Source organism: Balaenoptera ricei, chromosome 20 (genome assembly GCF_028023285.1).
Source record: "Balaenoptera ricei isolate mBalRic1 chromosome 20, mBalRic1.hap2, whole genome shotgun sequence".
NCBI classification, from domain to species: domain Eukaryota; kingdom Metazoa; phylum Chordata; class Mammalia; order Artiodactyla; family Balaenopteridae; genus Balaenoptera; species Balaenoptera ricei.
This window is the reverse complement of record NC_082658.1, coordinates 54,405,750-54,429,117: the sequence shown is the minus strand read 5'-3', so window position 1 is coordinate 54,429,117 and position 23,368 is coordinate 54,405,750. Positions and strand designations below refer to the sequence as shown.

General features: G+C 44.0%; 1 long non-coding RNA gene across 2 annotated transcripts in view; it reads left to right on the top strand.

Moving 5' to 3' along the window:
- Positions 1-23,368, top strand: part of LOC132354610 (uncharacterized) — a 238,919-nt gene that overhangs the window by 165,098 nt on the left and 50,453 nt on the right. For both annotated transcript variants that reach the window (XR_009499345.1, XR_009499347.1), the window contains exon 6: positions 1,485-2,087. This is a non-coding gene — a long non-coding RNA (uncharacterized LOC132354610). The remainder of the gene's footprint in view (positions 1-1,484; positions 2,088-23,368) is intronic.

Genomic DNA, 23,368 nt, shown 5'->3' with positions numbered 1-23,368 from the left:
GACTGTCTGCGCTTCCTGGACTTGGGTGGCTATTTCCTTTCCCATGTTAGGGAAGTTTTCAACTATAATCTCTTCAGATATTTTCTCTGGTCCTTTCTCTCTCTCTTCTCCTTCTGGGACCCCTATAATGCGAATGTTGTTGCGTTTAATGTTGTCCCAGAGGTCTCTTAGGCTGTCTTCATTTCTTTTCATTCTTTTTTCTTTATTCTCTTCTGCAACAGTGAATTCCACCATTCTGTCTTCCAGGTCACTTATCCGTTCTTCTGCCTCAGTTATTCTGCTATTGATTCCCTCTAGTGTAGTTTTCATTTCAGCTATTGTATTGTTCATCTCTGTTTGTTTGTTGTTTAATTCTTCTAGGTCTTTGTTAAACACTTCTTGAATCTTCTCGATCTTTGCCTCCATTCTTATTCCGAGGTCCTGGATCATCTTCACTATCATTATTCTGAATTTATTTTCTGGAAGGTTGCCTATCTCCACTTCATTTAGTTGTTTTTCTGGGGTTTTATCTTGTTCCTTCATCTGGTACATAGCCCTCTGCCTTTTCATCTTGTCTATCTTTCTGTGAATGTGGTTTTTGTTCCACAGGCTGCAGGACTGTAGTTCTTCTTGCTTCTGCTGTCTGCCCTCTCCCTGCTTTTTGAATAGGAATGAGTATGTTATCCTATGCCTAGCCCACCACTGTATGGTGGGGGAGCGAGGCAGATGACTTTCTCTTTAGTTCACAGGTCTTCAGAAGAAGAGGAATTTCACTGGAGAAACTGTACTTAAGAATATATACTTGAGGGACTTCCCTGGTGACGCAGTGGTTAAGAATCTGCCTGCCAGTGCAGGGGACACAGGTTCGATCCCTGGTCCGGGAAGATCCCAAACGCCACGGAGCAACTAAGCCTGTGCGCCACAACTACTGAGCCTGTGTGCCACAACTACTGAAACCCCTGTGCCTAGGGCCTGTGCTCCGCAACAAGAGAAACCCCCAAAATGAGAAGCCCATGCACCACAATGAAGAGTAGCCCCCGCTTGCCACAACTAGAGAAATCCCATGCACAGCAATGAAGACCCAACGCAGCCAAAAATTAAAAAATAAATACATAAATTTATTAAAAATAAAATAGAATATATACTTGAGAAACCTCATCTATACCTGGACCTGATTTAGATGATGAAATTCTGGACTTCAGGCTGATGCTGTAATGGGATTAGACTTTGGGGTGCCCTGACAGGGGATGAGTGTATTTGGCATGTGGAAGGAATGCGAATCGTTGGGGGCCAGAGGGCATACAGTGGTAGCCAGTCTCCAGAACAGTCCCCAGGGACCCACAACTCATGGTATTCATGCCCTTGCATAGTCTCCTCCCAAACTGTATCAAGGTTGGTCTTTGTAACCAATAGACTATGGCAGAAGTGATGGTATATGACTTCTGAAGCTAAAAGACATCTCCCTCTCTCTCTCCCCTTCTCTCCTTCTCTCTGTGTCTCTTCAGCTGCTTTTCTGGGAGAAGTCAGCTGTTATGTCATGAGGACAATTAAGAAACTCTGTAGGACTTCCCTGGTGGCGCAGTGCTTAAGAATCCGCCTGCCAGTGAAGGGCACACAGTTTCGAGCCCTGGTCTGTGAAGATCCCACATGCCACAGAACGGCTAAGCCTGTACGCCATAACTGCTGAGCCTGTGCTCTAGAGCCCACGAGCCACAACTACTGAAGCCCGCACGCCTAGAGCCTGTGCTCCGCAACAAGAGAAGCCACCGCAATGAGAAGCCCGCGCACCACAATGAAGAGTAGCTCCCACTCACCGCAACTAGAGGAAGCCTGAAGACCCAACGCAGCCAAAAATAAATAAATAAATAAATAAATTTATTTATTTAAAAAAAAAAAGAAAAGAAACTCTATGGAGCACTCCACATGGCAATAAACTGAGCTCTCCTGCCACAAGCCAGTGAAAAACAGACCTCCAGTCAAGAGCCATGTGAGTGAGTTCCTCCAGCCCCAGTTAAGCCTTAAGATGACTACAGCCCCAGCCAACACCTTGACTGAAACCTCATGAGAGACCTGAGCTAGAACCACCTGACTCTCAGAAATTGTATGAGGTAATAAGTGTTTGTTGCCCTAAGCCACTGAGGTAATGATAATGTAGCAATAAATAACTCATATGGTCCACATACTTATTTTCTGAATCCCCAAACTCATAAGCTTATGTAAAGCCAGAAAGTATTCATGATGAACTGACCACTTACAAAATTAGTCCTTACTCATATACATTCCTCCCTTATTAGCACCAGCTACCAACCTTGCCCATCTAGTTGGCTGCAGAGTGAAACTCCAAGTGTTGAAAATGATAGAAGACTGAACCAAGTCCATGGAAGTGCTATTAGAAAACTGATCAATCAGCAAAGCAATTAACAAATAACATTGATGTAGTAAGAAGGGCCACCCATGTGAGATATTTCAGACAGGGGCTAATCAGGGTTTTAGGGCAAACAGTCAGTAGGTGACCCGTTGGCTGCAATCAAAGGTACAGGCATGGCTTGTCTTTTCCCACAGCCATCATCTATGCACAGGAGTCATTCCCTATCCCTTTACGTCCAGGCTTTTGGAACTCAAAAATCCAAAACTGAGGCTCCAGTATAGTAGGGCCAGCTGAAATTGTGGAAGGAAGTATAAGGACCTTAACATATGTTAACAGTGTATTTTACAAGTGTTATTCCATCAAAGTGGGACCCAGCTGTGTAATTTTTTAAAAAATATCCTCAAGGTTTTTGTTTATCTATTTATTTTATTATTTATTTATTTATTTTTAGCTGCATGGGGTCTTTGTTGCTGCATGCGGGCTTTTCTCTAGTTGCGACGAGCGGGGGCTGCTCTTCGTTGCGGCACGCAGGCTTCTCATTTTGGGGGCTTCTATTGTTGCGGAGCATGGGCTCTCGGCTCACGGGCTTCAGTAGTTGTGGCACGTGGGCTTCAGTAGTTGTGGCTTGCGGGCTCTAGAGTGCAGGCTCAGTAGCTGTGGCTCACGGGCTTAGTTGCTCTGCGGCATGTGCGATCTTCCCAGACCAGGGCTCTAACCCGTGCTGCTGCATTTGCAGGAGGATTCTTAACCACTGAGCCGCCAGGGAAGTCCCCCAGCTGTGTAATTTAATTCATTATAAATATTGCTCCTAACTGTCGTGGGAGAAATGTAGCAGGATATGGGAGGGCAAAGAGATTGCTGAATGCTCTGTGCTGCATGATGTGTTTCCTCCATTAAACCTTCTGGACCTTTCATAAATGTTATGAAATATTTGATGTGATGTGATCTGATGTGAACCGAATTTTGCATCTAAGTTTATTCAATGACCATTCAGAGACACAATGTTGGGAGCTGGGATTAGAGGCCAGAGTTATAGTGAGACTACTAGTCTGAAGACTTCCACAGAAATTTGTGGAACCTTGTGGATTTCTCTAGGCCATGAAAATTTGCATTCCCACCAGTGGGGAAATAAACAAAGATCGCCCATATGAGAGCAAACAGAGGTTGTTTACTCAGAGCTTACTATATGGCAAGGGAGTCAGCCAGTATCACTTGTGTTTGGCAGGCGGGGTAGCTCAAAAGCTTTACAATGGAAAAAAGGGATGGCTTCAGGTATTTCCTGATTGGAGGCTGTTGGCCTTGCAAAGGCTGTAGGCCCGAGCTAACTAGAAGTGGGGCATCCTATGTGATTGGTTAAGGGAGCCCGTATATCTTTCTCTGGTTGGTCCTAAATTGGAAGCAGGGGCAAAAATTAGGGAAGCTGGCGGTTATTGACGAAGTCCTGACCGTTTGGGGCCAACTACTGCAGAGGTTGTGGGTTGGCTTTCTAGACTGGTTGCTTCAGAGGTGTGGTTTAACGTCTCTGGCTGGTTGCTCCAGTGGTTGTAGGTCATGGCTCTGTTTCTTTATATGATTCTGGCCATTGTCCTTTTGTGGATTCAGCCTCTCACTAGCAATGTATGAGAGTTCCAGTTGCTGTGCATCTTTGCCAGTACAACTTAGGGGAGACGGGGTGACTTGTGGCGGGGGAGTGTTGGCCATTCTAGTAGGTGTATAGAAGTATGCCATTGTGCTTTTAATTTACATTTTGCTAATGACTAATTATAATGAGCATCTGTTCATGTCCTTATTTGACACTTGTATATCTTTTTTGGGGAAGTATCTTTTCAAACATTTTTTATTGAGTTTCTTGTTTTCTCATTGTTGTTTTGGGAGTAATTTATGTATTCTAGATATAAGGCCTTTTAAGGTATGTGATTTGCAAATACTTTCTCCCAACAAGTAAGGTCTCAGGAAGTGAGGATGTCTTTTCATCTCTTAACAGTGTTTTCAGCAGAGAAGAAGTTTTTAATTATGAGGAGGGAAACTTTATTTCTCTCTTTTACAGATTGTGTTTGCCTGTGCCTAACAAAAGGTCATAAAGATTCTCTCCTATGTTTTCTTCTAGAAGTTTTACTCTTTCATTTTTTTTTTTTTTTTTTTTTTTTTTTTGGCCACACCACATGGCTTGCAGGATCTTAGTTCCCTGACCAGGGATTGAACCTGGGCCCATGGCAGTGAAAGTGCCAAGTCCTAAGCGCTGGACCACCAGGGAATTCCTATTTTTTCACATTTTATATTTAGGTCTGTGATCTATTCCAAGTTAATTTTTTTTTTTTTTTTTTTTTTTTTCACACACACACACTGTATTTTATTTTTACAAGAGATAATGACCACAACAAAAGCAACAATGATTGCAATTACCAAACATGAAACACACTCATACTATGTCATAGTATTGACATTCAGTCCAGTAATCCTCCACTGTAACAGCTCCTTTACTTCCAAGTTAATTTTTGTATGAAGTGTGAGGAATGGGCCAAGGTTGATTTTTTTTTTTTTTTTTTTTTTTTTTTTTTTTTTTACCTGTGGATTGCATATGGAAATGGTGTTCCAGCACCTCTTCTTGAAAGGTATTTTTTTCTCAATTGAATTGCCTTTGCATCTTTGCCAAAACTCAGCTAACCATATTTGTGTCTATTTTTGGACAACCTATTTTATTCTATGATCTTATCTTTCAGCCAATACCACACTGACTTGATTATTGCAGCTTAATAGAAAGTCTTGAAATCAAGTAGCATGAGTCTTGAAACTTCATTCTTCATTCCCAAAACTGTTTTAGCTATTCTATTTCCTTTTTCCTTTTGCTATACGTTTTAGAATCTGCTTATTGATACTGACAAAAATTACTAACAAAAATTTCTGCTGTTTTTTTAAATTGGGATTGCATGAATCTATAGATATATTGAGGAGAATTGATATTTAACATTATTGAGTCTTCCAATCCATGAACAAAGTATATCTCTCCATTTATTTGGTCTGCTTTGATTTCTTTCATTAGTATTCTATAGATTCCAGCATAGAGATCATGTACATATTTTGTTAGATTTATACCTACTAAGTATTTCTTTTTTCTGGTGTGGTTGCAAATTGTTCTTTCTTTCTTTTTTTTTTTAATAAGTCTAGTTAACATCCATCACCACACAGCTACATTTCTTTTTCCTTGTGATGAGAGCTTTTTTTTTTTTTTTTTTAATTTATTTATTTTTATATTTATGGCTGTGTTGGGTCTTCGTTTCTGTGCGAGGGCTTTCTCCATTTGCGGCAAGTGGGGGCCACTCTTCATCGCGGTGCGTGGGCCTCTCACTGTCGCGGCCTCTCTTGTTGCGGAGCACAGGCTCCAGACGCGCAGGCTCAGCAATTGTGGCTCACAGGCCTAGTCGCTCCGTGGCATATGGGATCTTCCCAGACCAGGGCTCGAACCCGTGTCCCCTGCATTGGCAGGCAGATTCTCAACCACTGCGCCACCTGGGAAGCCCGCAAATTGTTCTTTCTTATTTCACATTCCAATTGTTCATTGCTACTATATAGACATACAATTAACTTTTGTATATTGATCATGCATCGTGCAGTCTTGAAAGGCATACTTATTAGTTGCAGGAGCTTTTTTGTAGATTCTTTGAATTTTCTATGTAGATAATCATATCGAATGGAAATGAGGACAATTTTATTTCTTCCTTTCCAATCAGTGTATCTTTTATTTATTTTCTTGCATTGTTGCACTGGCTAAAACTTCCAGTGATGTTGAATAGGAGCAGTGAGAATGGACAACTTTCACTTGTGCCTGATGTTGGGGAAAAGCATTCAGTATTTCATGATTAAATATGATGTTAGTTGTAGGTTTTCAACTTCATCAGGTTGAGGAAGTTCCCTTCTATTCATATTTTGCTGATTGTTATCATGAATGGATATCGTCACATGCCTTTTCTTCATGTATTGAGATGATCACATGAATTTTTTTCTTTACTCTTAAGATGGTAAATTTCATTGATTGATTTTCAACTGTATATACCAGCCTTGCATTCCCAGGATGAACTCCTCTTGGCTGTGATTATTACATTTTTTACATGCTGCTGAATTCGATTCGATAATGTATTGTTACAGATTTTCCCCTCTGTGTTCATGGAGGACATTGGTTTGCAGTTTTTCTTTCTTGTTATGTCTTTGAAACTGAGGGCAATCATCAGTTAGATCCATTAAACTTGTAAACTGCCTTCACTGATCAGGCTCACTTTAATTGTTTTTGCAAAAATTTGCATGTCCTCCAAGCATCACGTAGCCTAAACAATAAGGTGTTTGCCCAAGTTGTTTTTTCAGAAACTTGGAGTCAGCTGTGTCCAGTTCCAGCTTGAGCTAGTTAAGACTGATTGGAACTACCGATCCCCTACCTGGGCATGTGCGAATGTCCGATAACCTTTTGAAGTCAGAGGGCCAGGAGCTCCACCCTGAGAACACGCTGTCGCTGCCACTTTCTGGACATGTGTCCCATGAAGAAGCATGTAGGATCATTGCACCTGCGCAGAACAATTGTTTCACCTTTTTGTTAGCTCCAATCACCTTTCTCCATGCTCCCCATGCTCCCCACCCACCAGCTTTATCCTATAAATACCCTGAGCCTCTTGCATTCAGGGAGGCGGGTTTGAGATTTGTTCTCTTCGTTTGGCTGCCCTGTGAATAAGTCCTTCCTCTGCTGCAAACCTCGGCATCTCAGTGTTTGGCTTGCTGTGCGTCGGAGAACGAACCTGGTTCAACATCTTTACCTGGCTTCAGTAATACGGTAAGGCTGGCCTCATCAAATGAAATGGGAAGTATTCTCCCCTCTTCTGTTTTCCAAAGATATTGTGTAGAACTGGTATTATTTCTCCCCCAAAATGTTTGGTAGCAGAACTGTCTGTACCTGGAGTTTTTGTTGTTGGAAGGTTTTTAACTATAAATTCAATTTCTTTGATATATGTAATATTGTGATTTTTAATAAGAAATATGTATTTGGTCTTCATCCCCATTTCTGGCACAGAGCTTCTAGAACACTTGGAATTTCCTAAGTGATGAGAGCAATAACGTGTTTTTTGCTATGTTAATAAGGTGACTTTTTTGGATAGCACCTAAGGATGGGAGCTGGTCGCTGGAGAAGCTGACTATGTAATTAGAGTGTTGGAATTTCCATCCAACTCACCTGACCTCTGGGGAGGGGAGAGGGGCTGGAGGTTGGATCAATCACCAAAGGCTAATGATTTAATCGACTGTGGCTGTTACCAAGCCAAACTTTGCTCACCTGTGTGCGATAAAGCCAGTCCACTGACACCAGGTTGTGGTGAAGGAAAGTGCAGCATTTATTGTTAAGGCCAAACAAGGAGTCCAGGCCACTAATTCTCAAAAGACCCAAACTCCCTGTTGGATTTCAGGGAAGGGTTTTTAAAGATAAGGTAAAGGAGAGGGTTGTGAGATGCATGATCAACTCGTGGACACTCTTCTGACTGGTTGGTGGTGAGGTAATTGGGAGTCAACATCATTAAGCTTCTGGTTCCAACCTGTCTGAGGTCTGTGTGCTTGTGGTCAGCGTGCAGTTAACTTCTTCCACCTGGTGGGGGTTTCAGTATCTGCAAAACGGCTCAAGGATATGCCTCAGAATACTGTCTAGCCCTTGAGGAGGTACTAAAGGTCCTTGACTTTGTTTAATGGGTAAACTATTATTATTTTGTCTTGCTTAACTGTTTTCCTCTGTCTCTGCATTTTGTCACTTCTGATTAAATTTGTTCTTTGGAACTCAGGGAAGGCCTAGGCAGCTAAAGATTTTCTACAAACAAGAGGCAGGTGGAGGACATGGCGGGGGGGGGGTGGTGGTGGTGGTGGTGGTGCGGAATCTGTCATGGGAAGACCCCATAAGGTCCTGCTCAGTCACAGTCCCCCCTTTTCTTTGATCCTCCTCAATCTTGAGGGAGAACATGTGTGGGACAAGAAAAGGAATAAAGTTTTGGATAGAGAGGCTAATCATAAATTCGGCAGAGGAACTTGGTTTTAGGGGGACTCAGTTTCATGACTATGTAATGAAGCCTCCATAAAAACCCAAAAGGATCGAGAGAGCTTCCGGGTTAGTGAACACATAGAGATTTGGGGAGAGTGGTACATTCAGAGGGAGCCTGGAAGCTCTGAGCCCTTTCCCCATACCTTCCCCTATGCATCTCTTCTAGCTGGCTGTTCCTGAGTAATGTCCTTTTACAATAAACCAGTGGTCTAGTAAGTAAAATGTTTCTCTGAGTTCTATGAGCCTCTCTAGCAAGTTAATTGAATCCAAGGAGGGCGTCGTTGGAACCTCCCATCTATAGCCAGTTGGTTAGAAGCACAATTGATAACCTGGACTTGCAACTGGCATCTGAAGTGTGTGTGTGTGGGTAGGTGGGTAAGTGTGTGCACACATGTGTGCATGGGGGCGGGGGTGGGGTGCATGGGGGCAGGGGGGTACGTGGGGAGAGGCAGTCTTGTAAGACTGAACTTTCGGGACTTCCCTAGTGGTCCAGTGGTTAGGACTCCTCACTTTCACTGCCATAGGCCTGGGTTTGATCCCTGGTCAGGGAACTAAGATCCCACAAGTGTGGCCAAAAAAAAAAAAAAAAAAAAGACTGAACTCTTAACATGTGGGATCTGATGCTATCTCCAGGTAGATAGTGTCAGAATTGTATTGAGTTTTAGGACACCCAGCTAGTGTCGGAGAATTGTCGATATGGAAAAACCCTCCCACCCCCATGCTGGAATTGGGTCCAGAACCCTCTTTAATATAGAACTATTCAAGTTATCTATTTCTTCTTGAGTTTTGGTAGTTCAAGTCTTTCAAGTAGTTAGTCCATTTCATCTGAGTTGTCAAATACATGGTATAATTGTTCATAATATTCCTTTATTATCCTTTTAATGTGAGTAGAGTCTATAGTGATCTCTCCATTTCCATTTCTGATATTGGCAGTTTGTCACTTGTCTCTTTTTCTTGGTCATGACTAGAGGTTTGTTGATTTATTGATCTTTGCATAGAACCAGCTCTTGGTTTCACTGATTTTTTTTTTCTATTTTTGATTTCACTGATTTCTGCTCTTTATTATTTCCTTCCTTCTGCTTGTTTTGGGTTTAATTTGCTCTTTTTCATTTTCTAAATGCAAAGCTAGATTTTTTTAAATTTGAGAGCTTTCATCTTTTCTAATATAAGTATTTAATGCTACAATTTCCCTTCAGGCACTTGTGACCTGGAGCCGTGAGAATCAATTGTGCCCACCTCTTCCCAACCTTGTGTTCAGTGATGTCACCTTGAAATCAGCTGGAGTGGGAGTATTTACACCACAGAAGTCAGAAATACTATGCACTAGGGCGTCTTCCCCCTTCCAGAGAGCCTATTATTAAACAGTTACTAGCAACCAATGCCACTAAGCACTGCTCTAATGCCTCATAGAGGTTTTGATATGTTGTATTTTTGTTTCTTTTATTTTCTAATTTCCACTGAGATAGTTTTCCTGACTCATGAACAATTTACAAGTGTGTTTCAATTTCCAAATATTTGGGGGATTTTTCAGATATCTTTCTGTTGCAGATTTCTAGTTTAAGTCCATTATGGTCAGAGACGTGCTTTGTATGATTTTCAATTATTTTAAATTTGTTAAGGTTTCTTGCATGGCCCAAAATATAATCCGTCTTGGTGAATTTTCAGTGTGTACATGGAAAGTGTTGTTCTGATGCTGTTCTGATGCCTAATTGGCGTGTTCTATAAATGTCAATTAGGTCAAGTTGGTTAATGGTGTTGTTCAGGTCTTCTATATCCTTGCTGACTTTCTGTGTTCTCCTGATTTGCGTGTTCTGTTGATTATGGAGAGGGGAGTAGGTGAAATTTCCAAGTATAATTGTCGATTTGTCCATTTATCCTTTCAGTTGTATCAGTTTTCTCTTCACTGTATTTTGCATCCTTGTTCTTAGGTGCATATACATTTAGGATTGTTACGAATTCTTGTTGGGATGACCTTTTTTTTTCATTCTGTAATGTCTCTCTTTTATTCCTGATAACGCTGCTTGATGTGAAGTCTAGTTTGTCTAATGTTAATATACCCATTCCATTCATTTTTCAATTGAAGTATAGTTGATTTACGGTATTGTGTTAGTTTCAGGTGTACAACAAAGTGATTCAGTTTTTTTTTTCAGATTATTTTCCATTATAGGTTATTACAAGATATTGAATATAATTCCCTGTGCTATACAGTAAATTTTTGTTGCTTATCTATTTTATGGATAGTAGTTTGGATCTGTTAATCCAATACTCCTAATTTATCCCTCCCCACCTCCCTTTACCCTTTGGTAACCGTAAGTTTGTTTTCTATGTTGTGAGTCTGTTTGTTTTGTATATAGATTCATTTGTATTATTTTTAGGTTCCACATATAAGTGATATCATATAATATTTGTCTTTCTCTGTCTGGCTTCACTAAGTATAACATTCTCTAGGTCCATCCATGTTGCTGCTAATGGCAATATCTCATTCATTTTTGTGGCTGAGTAATATTCCATTATATGTATATGTACCACATCTTCTTAAGCCAATCATCTGGGCACTTGGGTTGTTTCCATGTCTTGGCTATTGTAAATAGTGCTGCTGTGAACATTGAGATGCATGTATCTTTTCGAATTAAGAGTTTTTGTCTTTTCTGGATATATACCCAGGAATGGGATTGCTGGATCATATGGTGGCTCTATTTTTAGTTTAAGGAACCTCCATAGTGTTCTCCATAGTGGGTGCACCAATTTACATTCCCACCAACAGTGTAGGAGGGTTCCCTTTTCTCCACATCCTCTCCAGCATTTAATATTTGTAGACTTTTTGATGATGGCCATTCTGACCAGTATGAGGTAATACCTCATTGTGGTTTTGATTTGCATTTCTCTAATCATTAGTGACATTGAGCATCTTTTCATGTGCCTGTTGGCCATCTGTATCTCTTCTTTGGAGAAATGTCTGCTTAGGTCTTCAGCCCATTTTTTGATTGAGTTTTTTTGGGGTGTGTGTGTGTGTGTGTGTGTGTGTGTGTTGGTTTTTTTTCTTTTGCTATTCTTTCTTCTACTGGTATTTTCATTGCATATGTTTTTCAACTCTTATCTTTAACCTATTTATATCATTACATTTAAAGTGGATTTGTTATAAGCAGAATACACTTGGACCTTGATTCGTCCCATCTGATCATCTGTCTTTAATTGGAGTGTTTAACCATTTACTTTTTTTTTTCCACCACACAGCTTGTGGGATCTTAGCTCCCTGACCAGGGATCGAACCCAGGCCCTCCACAGTGAGAGCGTGAAGTCTCAACCACTGGACTGCCAGGGATATACATCTCATATAATTATTTACATCTGATATAATTATTAATTATATCTGATATAATTTACATCTGATATAATTTACATCTGATATAATTATTAATATGGTTGGATTCAAGTCTACCATTTTATTTTCTGTGTTTTATGTTTTCTTCCCCCTTTTCTGTTTACTTTTGGGTTATTTGAGTATTTATTATTGCATCTTAATTTACCTATTGGCTTTGGGGCTATATGACTTTGTTTTTCAGGAGTTGCTCTGGGAATTATGATATACATACTTAACCTTTCACAGTAGACTCAGAGTTAATATTGTTACCACCCGAAGTAAAATATAGAAGCCTTACAACCATATAGGTTAGGTCCCTTCATCCACTTTTATGTTATACTTGTCATATACATTACATCTACATACATGGAACACCCCACTAGACAAATGTACTAATTTTTGCTTTAAACAGTTAATACAGGGTCTTCCCTGTTGGTCCAGTGGGTAAGACTCCATGCTCTCAATGCAGGGTGGCCCGGGTTCAATCCCTAGTCAGGGAACTAGATCCCACATGCATGCCGCAACTAAGAAGTCCGCGTGCCGCAACTAAAAAGATCCCACATGCTGCAACTAAAAGATCCCGTGTGTTGCAACTAAGACCTGGCACAGCCAAAATAAATAAAATAAATAAATGAAAATTTAAAAATAAATAAACAGGTAATACGTATTTTAAGTAACTTAAAAGGAGAAAAATAGAAAAATATATTACCCAGATATATACAATTTCTGTTGCTTTTCCTTTATTCCTGAAGTTACAGGTTTCCCTCTGGTATCATTTTCCTTCAGCCTAAAACTTCCTTTACCGTTTCTTATAGAACAGGTCTGATGACAACAAATTCTTATAGTTTTCCTCCATCTAAATGTCTTCACTTTGTCATCATTCCTGACATATGTTTTCACTGGAAATAGAATTCTGGGTAGACAGTTCTTTTCTTTAAACACTTTAAAGATGTCATTCAGCTGTCTTCTAGCTTCTTTGCTTCTAGTGAGAAATTCACAATCATGCGTATTGTTCCTCTTCTATATGTAATGAGCCCTTATTCTCTGGTTACTTTAAAGAAGCTTTGGTTTTTAATCTTTGATTTTCAGTAAATTGACTCTTGCCTGGGCATGGTTTTATTGAGTTCATTCCGTTCAGGGTTTGCTGAACTCTTTGAGTCTGTAAATTTATATCTTTCATTAAATTTGGAGAGTTTTCATCCATTATTTCTTGAGATATATTTTATGCATCAAATGTTTTCTCCTCTGTCTGTGGGACTTCAATGATATGAATGTTAGAACTGTTGATATTGTCCCACAGTTCACGAAGGCTCTATTCATTGGTTTTTTTTTTTAATCTTTTTTCCTTTATGTTCATCAGATTGGAAAATGTGTGACTGTTCATTGACTCTTTTCTGCCACCTCCATTCCACTGTTGAGCTCCTCCAGTGAATTTTTTATTTCATATATTGAACCTTTCCATTCTAAAATTTCCATTTTGGGACTTCCCTGGCAGTCCAGTGATTAAGACTCTGCGCTTCCACTGCAGGGGGCATGGGTTCGATCCCTGGTCGGAGAACTAAGATCCTGCATGCCATGCAGTGCAACAATAAATAAATAAATAAATGAACTAAATGGAAATATTTATTTATTTATATCTCTGTTCTTCTTCTGAGAACCTCTCCATTCAGCATCTTTTCCTCATAAAGCATGGTTATAACAGCTGCTCTCAAGTCTTTGTCTGATAATTCTAATATCTGAGTCATCTTAGAGCTGGCTTCTGCTGATTGTCTTTCACTTGAGAATTGGTCCTATTTGCCAGATTCTTTTTATGTCAAGCAAGTTTGGATTGAATCCTGGACATTTTGAATTTTATGTTGTGAGACTCTAAGTCCTGTCAAAATCCTTTGGAAAATGTTGATGTTTGTTTGTTCTGATTTAGCAGATAATTGGCCTGGTTAGATTCAGACATCAAGCTCTGTCTCACCTTCTGTGCGCTGTGGTTTCAGTGTTAAGTGTTTTCCAAACCTTTGCTGTGGTGCCTTGGGTCTGTCCCACACATGAATGTCTCTTAGTCTGGGACTTGGGTGGTAGTTTATATCATAACTCAGTTCTCAGCCTTGGCTATGCTCCTTTAGGTCTGTTCCATGCATGTACAGCTCCGAGATTAACCCAGGATTTGTGTAAGTTCATACACAGAATTAGGATTTCCTTTCTATAGCCTCTCCAGTACTTTCCTTACTCTCTCCAACCTCCAGGGATCTATTTTTTCCAGTCCTCCTGCTTGAAAGAAGGGGTTTCTCTTCAAGTTTTTGTCACCAGTGCTGCCACACAGTTCCTCATGGCTGGGGCTACCCCCAGTGCAAAGTGGTGAGAGAAAAAGAGGAAAAAATAATGGAGATTCACCCCTACAGTCTTGGACCACAGGGTCTCCTTTTTCTGGTTCCTCTGGCCATCAAGGTGAGTTTTCTCTCAGTTTTATATGCTGCCCCCACTGCTGTACACTCTGTGACTTGGGCCACCCTTGAGCCAGAACCAAGAGAGAAAAAGAGGGAGTCACCACCAGACTCCCAAGCTGTAGGAGCCCCTTCTCTTAGTTCTCTGGCCAGAAAGATAGGGTTTCTCTCTGTGTTTTCACTGCTGCTCCCTGCTGTGCAATCCCCCACTGAGGTCACTCTCAGGTCAAAGCCAGGAGATAAAAGAATAAAATAATCATGGTAACTCACCCCAGTTACATGTGATTCTTCAAGTTTTGGCTCTCCTCCCAATCTGCATGCCAGCCTTAACTTTACAGACTCAGGTAGTTAGTTGCATCTTGTATTTTATTCAGAGTTCTTAGCTGTAATCAGTGGGAAAGATAGGCTGTTTTGTGCTTACCAGAAGTCACTGTTGAATTTTAATATACATGTGCAATAGATGAATACTGAAGACGTTGCCATGGAGTGCAGTGATGGGGCCAGCAACACAGGTGGTAAAAGAAGCGAGGGTGGGACTTCCCTGGTGGCGCAGTGGTTGAGAATCTGCCTGCCAATGCAGGGGACACGGGTTCGAGCCCTGGTCCAGGAAGATCCCTCATGCCGTGGAGCAACTAAGCCCATGCACCACAACTACTGAGGCTGCGCTCTGGAGCCCTTGAGCCACAATTACTGAGCCCACGTGCCACAACTACTGAAACTCACGTGCCTAGAGCTCATGCTCTGCAACAAGAGAAGCCACTGCAATGAGAAGCCTGTACACCACAACGAAGAGTAGACCCCCACTCGCTGCAACTGGAGAAAGCCCATGCACAGCAACGAAGACCCAACACAGCCAAAAATAAATAAATACATAAAATTTAAAAAAAAAAAGCGAGGGTAGGAAGCAAGATTTATCGGATACACTGCAAGGGAGCAGCAGGCAAGATCAAGAGAGGGTCTGCACGGGGGGAGAGAAACTGGGCTTCTTTTATGGTCCCTTCTGGTCAACCTTGGGTTAATGTTCCACCCATATGGTGATTAGGGCTGGGTATGTCGTAACTCAGTCATCCTGGAATGCCCACTGCTTGTGGCTGCTGGTAATTCTCCATTGGGGGAGGATGCGATTGCCTTATCTTGAAATGACCTCCCCTGCCTAAGGTGACTGTTCTATTGTTAAGCTCCACATTTCCCCCCTGACAGATCAGCAAAGTCAGATCATTAACATCTGGGCAACGACATCATCTTGGGCTACTTCATGCTGAGAAGGGGCAACTTGGGATCCCAGTTGGCTTTGCTGATCGGCCATGGGGCTATGGGATTGTGTGTGAGTAGAAATTTTGGGAGGCCTGTTCAAGAGTAGTCAACTGTATTGATTGTAGAGGTTGGAATCCTTGTCTTATCACCATTTGTACCTTGATGGAATGAAGTCTATTGGAGACAAAATGAACAAGTAAATTAAACAAAGGTGGCCCTGCCAGGAGAAGGATAAAGAGGGATTTATGTGGGAAAAGGAATCTGGTGTGAAGAGTGCCATGAGGGCCGGTGGGTCTCAAGAAAGTGCAAATGAGCCTGTAGTTTAGACATAATGTCTTGGCCCAGAAGGGGGATAGGCCAGGGAGGCAAGACCAGAAAGGAATGAGTAAAAAGGTGTGTGTCTATCATGCAAGTCAAGGGAGGTGTAGAATGGGCCGCTTGTGGTTTGCCATCAGTGCTGGTGAGGGGGATCAAGGACGGAGAGGTTGGACCAGAAAAAGGGGTCAGGGTGGAATATGTGGCCCCTGTATCCATGAGGAAAGTAATTTTGGTCCCTGCCACATCAAGGGTCACCCAGGGCTCTTCCATAGAGATGGAAAACATGGGAGCCTATATAACCCCTGGACCCTGTCAGTCCTGCAAGAGAAGAGGTTCCTCATATGGCTCTTTGTGGTCCAGGAAAAGCATCAAGGGCATTTGTCCCTGGGGAGGGGCTCTTGGAGCTCGGGGGCCTCCCAGTGGTGCATGGGGCCTTTGGGTGGAGGATGGCCCTCCCCCTTGAGGGAGAGGGGGACAGTCCGTTTCCAGTGGCCACTTTGCTTGCCGTTAGGGCTTGTAGCCCTGAGGCTTAGAACATTCCCGACTGAAGTGCTCTGGTTGGCCGCAGCAGGAGCAGGAACGGGCCGGGGTGGCTGTCCCCTTTGATTGGCTGGGGTGAGCCACGGGAGTGCCCGAAATGGACAGGGAACTAACAATCGCGGCTGCATATATTGGGCCTGCCATTTATCTTTCATCTTCCTGTTTAGCCCTCTAGGCTCTCAAGGCCTCCTCCCAGTTATTAAAGACCTTAAAGGCTGTATCCAATAGGACAGCAAAGGGAGTTTGGGGTCCCTGTTCAAGGTTTTGGAGTTTTTGTCTGATATCAGATGAAGCTTGGCTGATAAAGTGAATGGCCAGAATAGCTAGTCCCTCTGGGCTTACATGGTCCTGAATGGGTGTGGGGAGGCGAGAGGACGTCGGGGTAGGGAGGAGGAGTGGTGGGAGGGGAACAGGTGGCAGAGGAGTGCAGGAGAGATTGAAGGAGGGGTCGTGGACAATATCGGTGTCAGGCCTTAGAGCAGAATTTGGAGAGACACATGAGACCACTTTGTCATATTTTGGGGTTTTGTGACAGGGCCATGAAGGCCTGAATGTCGGGGACCTCAGAGTCCTTCCCAAGTTTATGACAAAAGAGATAAAGCTGCAGGATAGTGTTATAGTTTAGGGATCAATCGAGGGGCCAGACCTCCTGATCTAGCAATGAACATTAGCCGTTTCTTTTTGAGAGTTTGGGGATCAAATTTAGTCCAGTTTTTAAGAATACATCCCAAAGGTGACTCAGCAGGAATAGAGGGTGTTAGACCCATATTGGATCTTAACCAAACACAGCACCTGCCCAAAAGTTGTCCCTAGAGGGAGATGGGCCTCTGTAGTGTCCGCAAGGGACCTGAGGTTGCGCTCTAGACTGGGGCGCCACCTCCCCCCACAGAATAGAGGACCTCTGCAGGCGTGCTCTGTCTGACAGAGGCCTCCTGACACCCCGCCAACAGGTGTCGGGCCTTAAGGGTGAACAGCCCAAGAGGAGGGAGTGGAAAGTGGTCTCGGGCCAGCCGAGAAGGGAAACTCGCTGGTTTTGTGGTGACTCGACTGGTTTGAAGTACCTGGAGATGTTGGTGGATCAGGATGGATGGTCCTCAAGGGAGAATGGAAAGGAAAAGGGGATCTCACAGCGTGCCTGGATTCGCCCCAGACGAGCTGCCGCTGCCAACTGCACCAGGCGTTGGAAGTGAGGAGTCCCAAGGCTAGGGCCAAAGGACACTTCCACCTGATTGGGCAGGGACTGTCGATCCGTATGGGGCCAGGTTTTACGTCCGAACAGTCTCCTTGGCCAGGGTGCGCCATCCCGGGTCTCCAGGGACCTCAGACCATCCGCGGTGTTGAAGAGAAGAAGAGACCGTATCCCTTAGGGTGCCAGCGGGTCAGAGTCCCGACCCGGAGGGCTTCCGGTCTCGCTGGGGAGTAGCCCCTGCCGGGGACCTTCAATTGCCCCAAGTCAGTAGGCCCAATAGGCCGATCACTGCGTGTTGGAAGACGATCAGAAAAGGCACAGAGAGGAGAGAGAGGCACTCCCCGTAGAGGCCACCAAAATGCTACAGAGTGCAGTGAAGGGGCCGGCAACGCGGGTGGTAAAAGAATTTACTGAGTCAGAAGCGAGGGTAGAAAGCGAGATTTACGGGATACACTGCAAGGGAGCAGCGGGTGAGACCAAGAGAGGGTCTGCACAGGGGGGAAAGAAACCGGGCTTCTTTTATGGTCCCTTCTGGTCACCCTTGGGTTAATGTTCCATCCATATGGTGGTTAGGGCTGTGCATGTCTAGCAATGTAGACAATCTGGGCAGTCTTCTTGGAATGCCCACCGCCTTCTTTTTTTGTTGCTTTATTTTGGTTTGGCTATTTATTTATTTATTTATTTAATGGCTGCGTTGGGTCTTCGTTGCTGCGCGCAGGCTTTCTCTAGTTGCAGCAAGCGGGGGGCTTCTCTTTGTTGTGGTGCGCGGGCTTCTCATTGCGGTGGCCCCTCTTGCTGCAGAGCACGGGCTCTAGGCGCAGGGGCTTCAGTAGTTATGGCTCGCGGGCTCTAGAGCGCAGGCTCAGTAGTTGTGGCGCACGGGCTTAGTTGCTCTGTGGCGTGAGAGATCTTCCTAGGCCAGGGCTTCAACCCGTGTCCCCTGCACTGGCAGGCAGATTCTTAACCAGTGTGCCATGAGGGAAGTCCCAATATCTATGTAATATCTTTGTATGGTAAGATATCATAACTAGTCTTATCATGGTGATCATGTTGAAATGTATAGAAATATCGAATAAGTATGTTGTGTAACAGGAACTAGCATAGTGTCGTAGGTCAACTGTACTTCAAAAAGAAACTCACTTATAGAAAAAGAGATCAGATGTGTGGTTACTGGGGCAGGTGGGAATTGGATGAAGGCAGTCAAAGGGTACAAACTTCCAGTTATAAGATAAATAAGTACTAGGGATGTAATGTACAACATGAGAAATAACACTGCTGTAAGTTATATATGAAAGTTAAGAAAGTAAATCCTGCGTTCTCATCACAAGGAAAAATACTTTTTATTTCTTTAATTTTGTATCTATACGAGATGATGGATGTTCACTAAACTTATTGTGATCATCATTTCATGATATATGTAAGTCAAATCATTATGCTGTACACCTTAAATTTATCCAGTTCTATATGTCAGTTTTATCTCAATAAAACTGGAAGAAAAAAAATAATAGAATGGCTCAAACCAATCCCCAACTTTCTTTTCCCACTGCCTGCTGTCCGGTCAATTCCTGGCATCTCCAACCATTCCTTTATATGTTTCATTCATTCCACAAAAATATGAATGCCTACTGTGTTGTTACAAGAGCAGTTGTATCACCTAATCAGCCTGAGGTCTTTTTCAGAGGTCTTTTTGAGTGCCAACCTCAGTGTTCTGGGAAAACTGAGGAAGTGATGCAGTTGATGAATCTAGGTTAGGTGTTTGTGTATGTGTCTCATTCCAGTGGTCAAGGGCCCCACCCTTCATGACTGTGGGACCAGATGAGAAGAGAGAGATGCTTGGTGGGAGCTTGATAGTGTGTCAGCCCTCCCCACAACCTGGACCTTATCTTTGTCTGAAATATATGGCATTGTTGTTTGAAAGGCATCTTTTTAGTAAAAAGTTATGAACCTCTTGTTAGTTGGGATTATTTTTGCTTTTGATCAAAGAGAAAGGAAGAAGTAAATACTAATTCTAGAATCTAATGCTTTAACAGCAAAGCAGGAGTTAGCAGAGGTGGCCCATGCTGCAGAGATCCTACTAAGGGCCGTGAATGGATATAGGTGACCTATATGTATACGGATATAAGTCAGGGAAGGGAGGAGACTCAGGAATGGGACAAAGGATAGAGTTCAGGTCACAGATGGGTCAACATACCATGACTTAGTGACATAAAAAGGTGAAATTCACAAACAGCTGTAATGGAAACTAGTGGGACAATTGAGGAATTGCAAATATGGGCAACATATTAGGTAATAGTAGTCTCTCAATTGTTAAATTTCTTGACTGATAATCATATCATGACTGTGTAAGAGAACATCCTTAATCTTAGGAAATACCATATAAATATTTAGGCATGTGGGAGTATTGAAGTGTAAAGTATCATGATGATACAACTTACTCCCAAATGGTTCAAGGTATAGAAAAAGCATATGTGACAAAATATCAATATTTGATTAAGTGAAAGGTATATGGGTGTCTGTTGTACTGCTATTCTGTTAAGTTTTCTATGGATATGAAAAAAATTTTTAATGTGAAATGTCCTTTCTTCTTGGCTCCAGTCACTTGGGTTGGTGGAGTTTCCCAACCTTTTATCCAGAATGTCTGTCCCCCAGACAACAGACACTGCTCTCGAAAGCCCTTATGCCCTTACGTCTCCCCACTATCCCTACCCCCTCATGGACCCAACAGCTCTCTTCCAGGGCTCCCACTGTGCTCTATGATTACAGAACAAATTCACTTCCTGGCATTCTTCTATTTAGCTTCCTCTTCCCCAGGAGCCTGAGATGTCCTTGGAGACAGTGACTGGGTAGTTCTCCTTTGTGTTCCTTCTAGCATTCGGCATCACATGTGGCCTACAGGAAGTACATTACAGGTGTAGTGCGTGTTGCGGAAGCAGTGAGTGAGTGAATGGCTCGCTGGAAGCAGAGAGAAACAGAGATGGTTCGTGGAGTGTGATAAATGAAGGCAAGTAACCTCCAGGCTGGTTGGCAGGGACTGAAATGATCAACATGTAAATGGGTGCAGATTCTTGGTGTTTAAGACTCAAAAAAGTGGCCTAAGGGACTTCCCTGGTGGTCCAGTGGTTAAGACCCTGTGCTTCCACTGCAGGGGGCACAGGTTCGATCCCTGGTCGGGGAGCTAAGATCCTGCATACCGCGGGGTGCAGCCAAAAAAAAAAAAAAAAAAAAGTGTGGCTTAAGCGATGTGCCACCACATGGGAGCTGGGGAAACAAAGAAGAGGGTAGACTGAGAGGGGTCAGAGAGATGAAGAAATCTGGGGCAAAACTGAGTTATCAAATTGGGAAACATGAGAGCAGCATGAGATTAGGGAGACCAAGTATAATCACAAAGGACTGAAAGCGGGCAGCTTCCTCTTGAACTCTGGATCACACACAGGATCCGTTTACTTACCGTTTACTAATGACTCCTCCAGGCCCAGCGTTTGCCAGGAATCACAGGGAGAAAAGAATACATAGCACCTGAGCCTTATGCAGGAGGTGCTACAAATGAGAGAGTGTTTAGGGAAGTCCGCTGGGCAGGTTGCAGCACCCTTGGCATCTGAAAGCAGCTCTCCACCTGGGCCCGGGGCAGGTAGAGACCTGAAAGGGGGAGAGTGAACCAGGCACGTGGACTGGAGATCAGTGTGACCCTGGGGAGACAGAGGCCCGGGAGGTGGCCCCCGTGGGCGCCACAGGATCTGTGCCCTGAGAGCTGCCCCTGGAAGGGTCTCCTTGGCTTGCAGGGGGCAGGGGCAGCGCAGTCCCAGGGGCCCTACAGCCCCAGCCCGTGCTTTGTTGTTGCCTTCAGCCTTTTCAGAGGGAGAGGGCTGGGACAGGCGCTGTGTGAGAAGAACGCTGGGTGACCTCAGCCTGACAGGATAAACTCTGCTGAACCTTCTACAAACACGCCCGTCAGTTGGAGAGCTGGCTCTTGGCAGAGCTTATCAGGTTGTGGGTGAGGCTTGCTTGTTGCACTTTCAGCTCCGGAAGGGACTGAGGGGAACCTCAGTTATCTGTGCTTGTGACACCTCCCAGGTCCCTTCAGGGATTCCTCCTCAGTGACTCATTCACTTGTTCATTCATTTGGTGGTGACTGAGCCCCCGCCTCAAACCAGGAATCTGGGACTTGGCAATACTGCAGTGGACAAACCACAACAAAAGAGTCTCTGCTCTGATGGTGCTTTACATTCTGCTGGGAGGTGACAGCTCCAAATAAACTCATACTAAATCGCATATGTCAGGTGGTGCTAAGTGCTACAAAGTGGAGCGTGGGGGGAAGCAGGGGAAGGGCTTGATGATGGCAGGTGGGGACAGGAGGGGGTGATTTTATTTTCTCTTTAATTTTTTGGCCGTGCCACGCGGCATGTGGGATCTTAGTTCCCCAACCACAGATCGAACCCTTGCCCCCTACAGTGGAAGTGCATAGTCTTACCCACTGGACCGCCAGAGAAGTCCCAGGAGAGGTGATTTTAGATGGGATGTCCAAAGCCCCTGTGAAAACGTCAGCTCTCTGCCTCTGTTAGGGGTGACCAGAGCCTGAGACCTGCCTGGGGAGCTCTGCCTCTCCCTGGAGGTTGTGACAGGAATCATGCGCGAGGCTGAGGAGCTGGCCCTCCGCAGCAGACAGAAAGCGTGCAGAGAACGCGCCAGGAGCAGAGCGGGGTGGGCAGTGGCCTGCACAGTGGCCTGCACAGTGGCCACAGTGCCTGGGTGGAGATCGGGGTGGTACAGAGCCTGCCCGTGGCCAACGCCCTCACTACCCCATCTCCTCCCCTCTCCTTCCTGTGCAGAATCTTGCTCTCCCCCTTTTCTCGCCTTCCAACTCCCCCACTGAGTTCTGCCCCCACCACCCTTCTGAGACTGCTCTGCCCAAACCCACTGATCACTGACAAATCCCACGGACGTTTCTCAGAAGCACTGATGCTTTCCCTCTCCCGTTTGAAGCTCTTCTCTCATTTTCTGGGACATCACCCTCTCCAAGTTCCCTTCACTCTTCTTTAAAGGCTCCTCTTGCCCTTAAAATGTTGGTGTTTTCTGAGTTCCATACACAGCCTACTTTTTTCACTCAAATCATATTCCTGGGGTGACTTACCCCCTCCCAAATCTCTCTGCAGCCCCGATCCCTCTCCTGAGCTCCAAACCCCACATATCCAGCTGCTTGCTATCCTACAGGAACTGCTCAAAGTGTTCTAATTATTGCCAGGTTGTGAATCCCTTTAGAGAAAGATCTCAAATAATGTATTATTTATTTCCGCAATGCCTGCTACCCTGCTTGTACCCCATAAGCGCTCAAGAACCCCCAAATTACTTCAATCTTGGCCATAGGCCCTGCCGTTTGGGGGATTTTCTATAGTTTCTAGCTAGCTATCCTCTCAAAGCCCCATCTCTGGGGGATTGTAAGCAATGACACTGACACATGGTACTGAGAGATGGCAGAAGACTAATCTGCTTCCTGGGAAAAAGTGGAAAGACTTCGAGACTGTCCCCAGGCAAGGCCCAGCCAGCCTTTGGCAAGAGTCCCCAGAACTGAAGCATTCACGGATACCAGAGAGCAGGCCAAAGGGCACTCTTAGACAGCCGACAGCCCGCCCTGCGCGTCCCTGCCCATGGCCACTGCCCAAAGTCACGCTTCAACATCCGCCACCTACACCAGTGTTCATTTCCTCTCTGACCCCTCAGGCTCCTGCTCTCCTCCACGGGCTGCCAAAGCTGATGGAAGATAGAACTTGTCGCTTCCCTCCTCCAGGTTAAACGTTAAAGGAATCCCTGCCACCTAGAGAAAAGCCCAAACTCCTGGGCAGATCTTTCAAGGCGCCCCACTAACCCA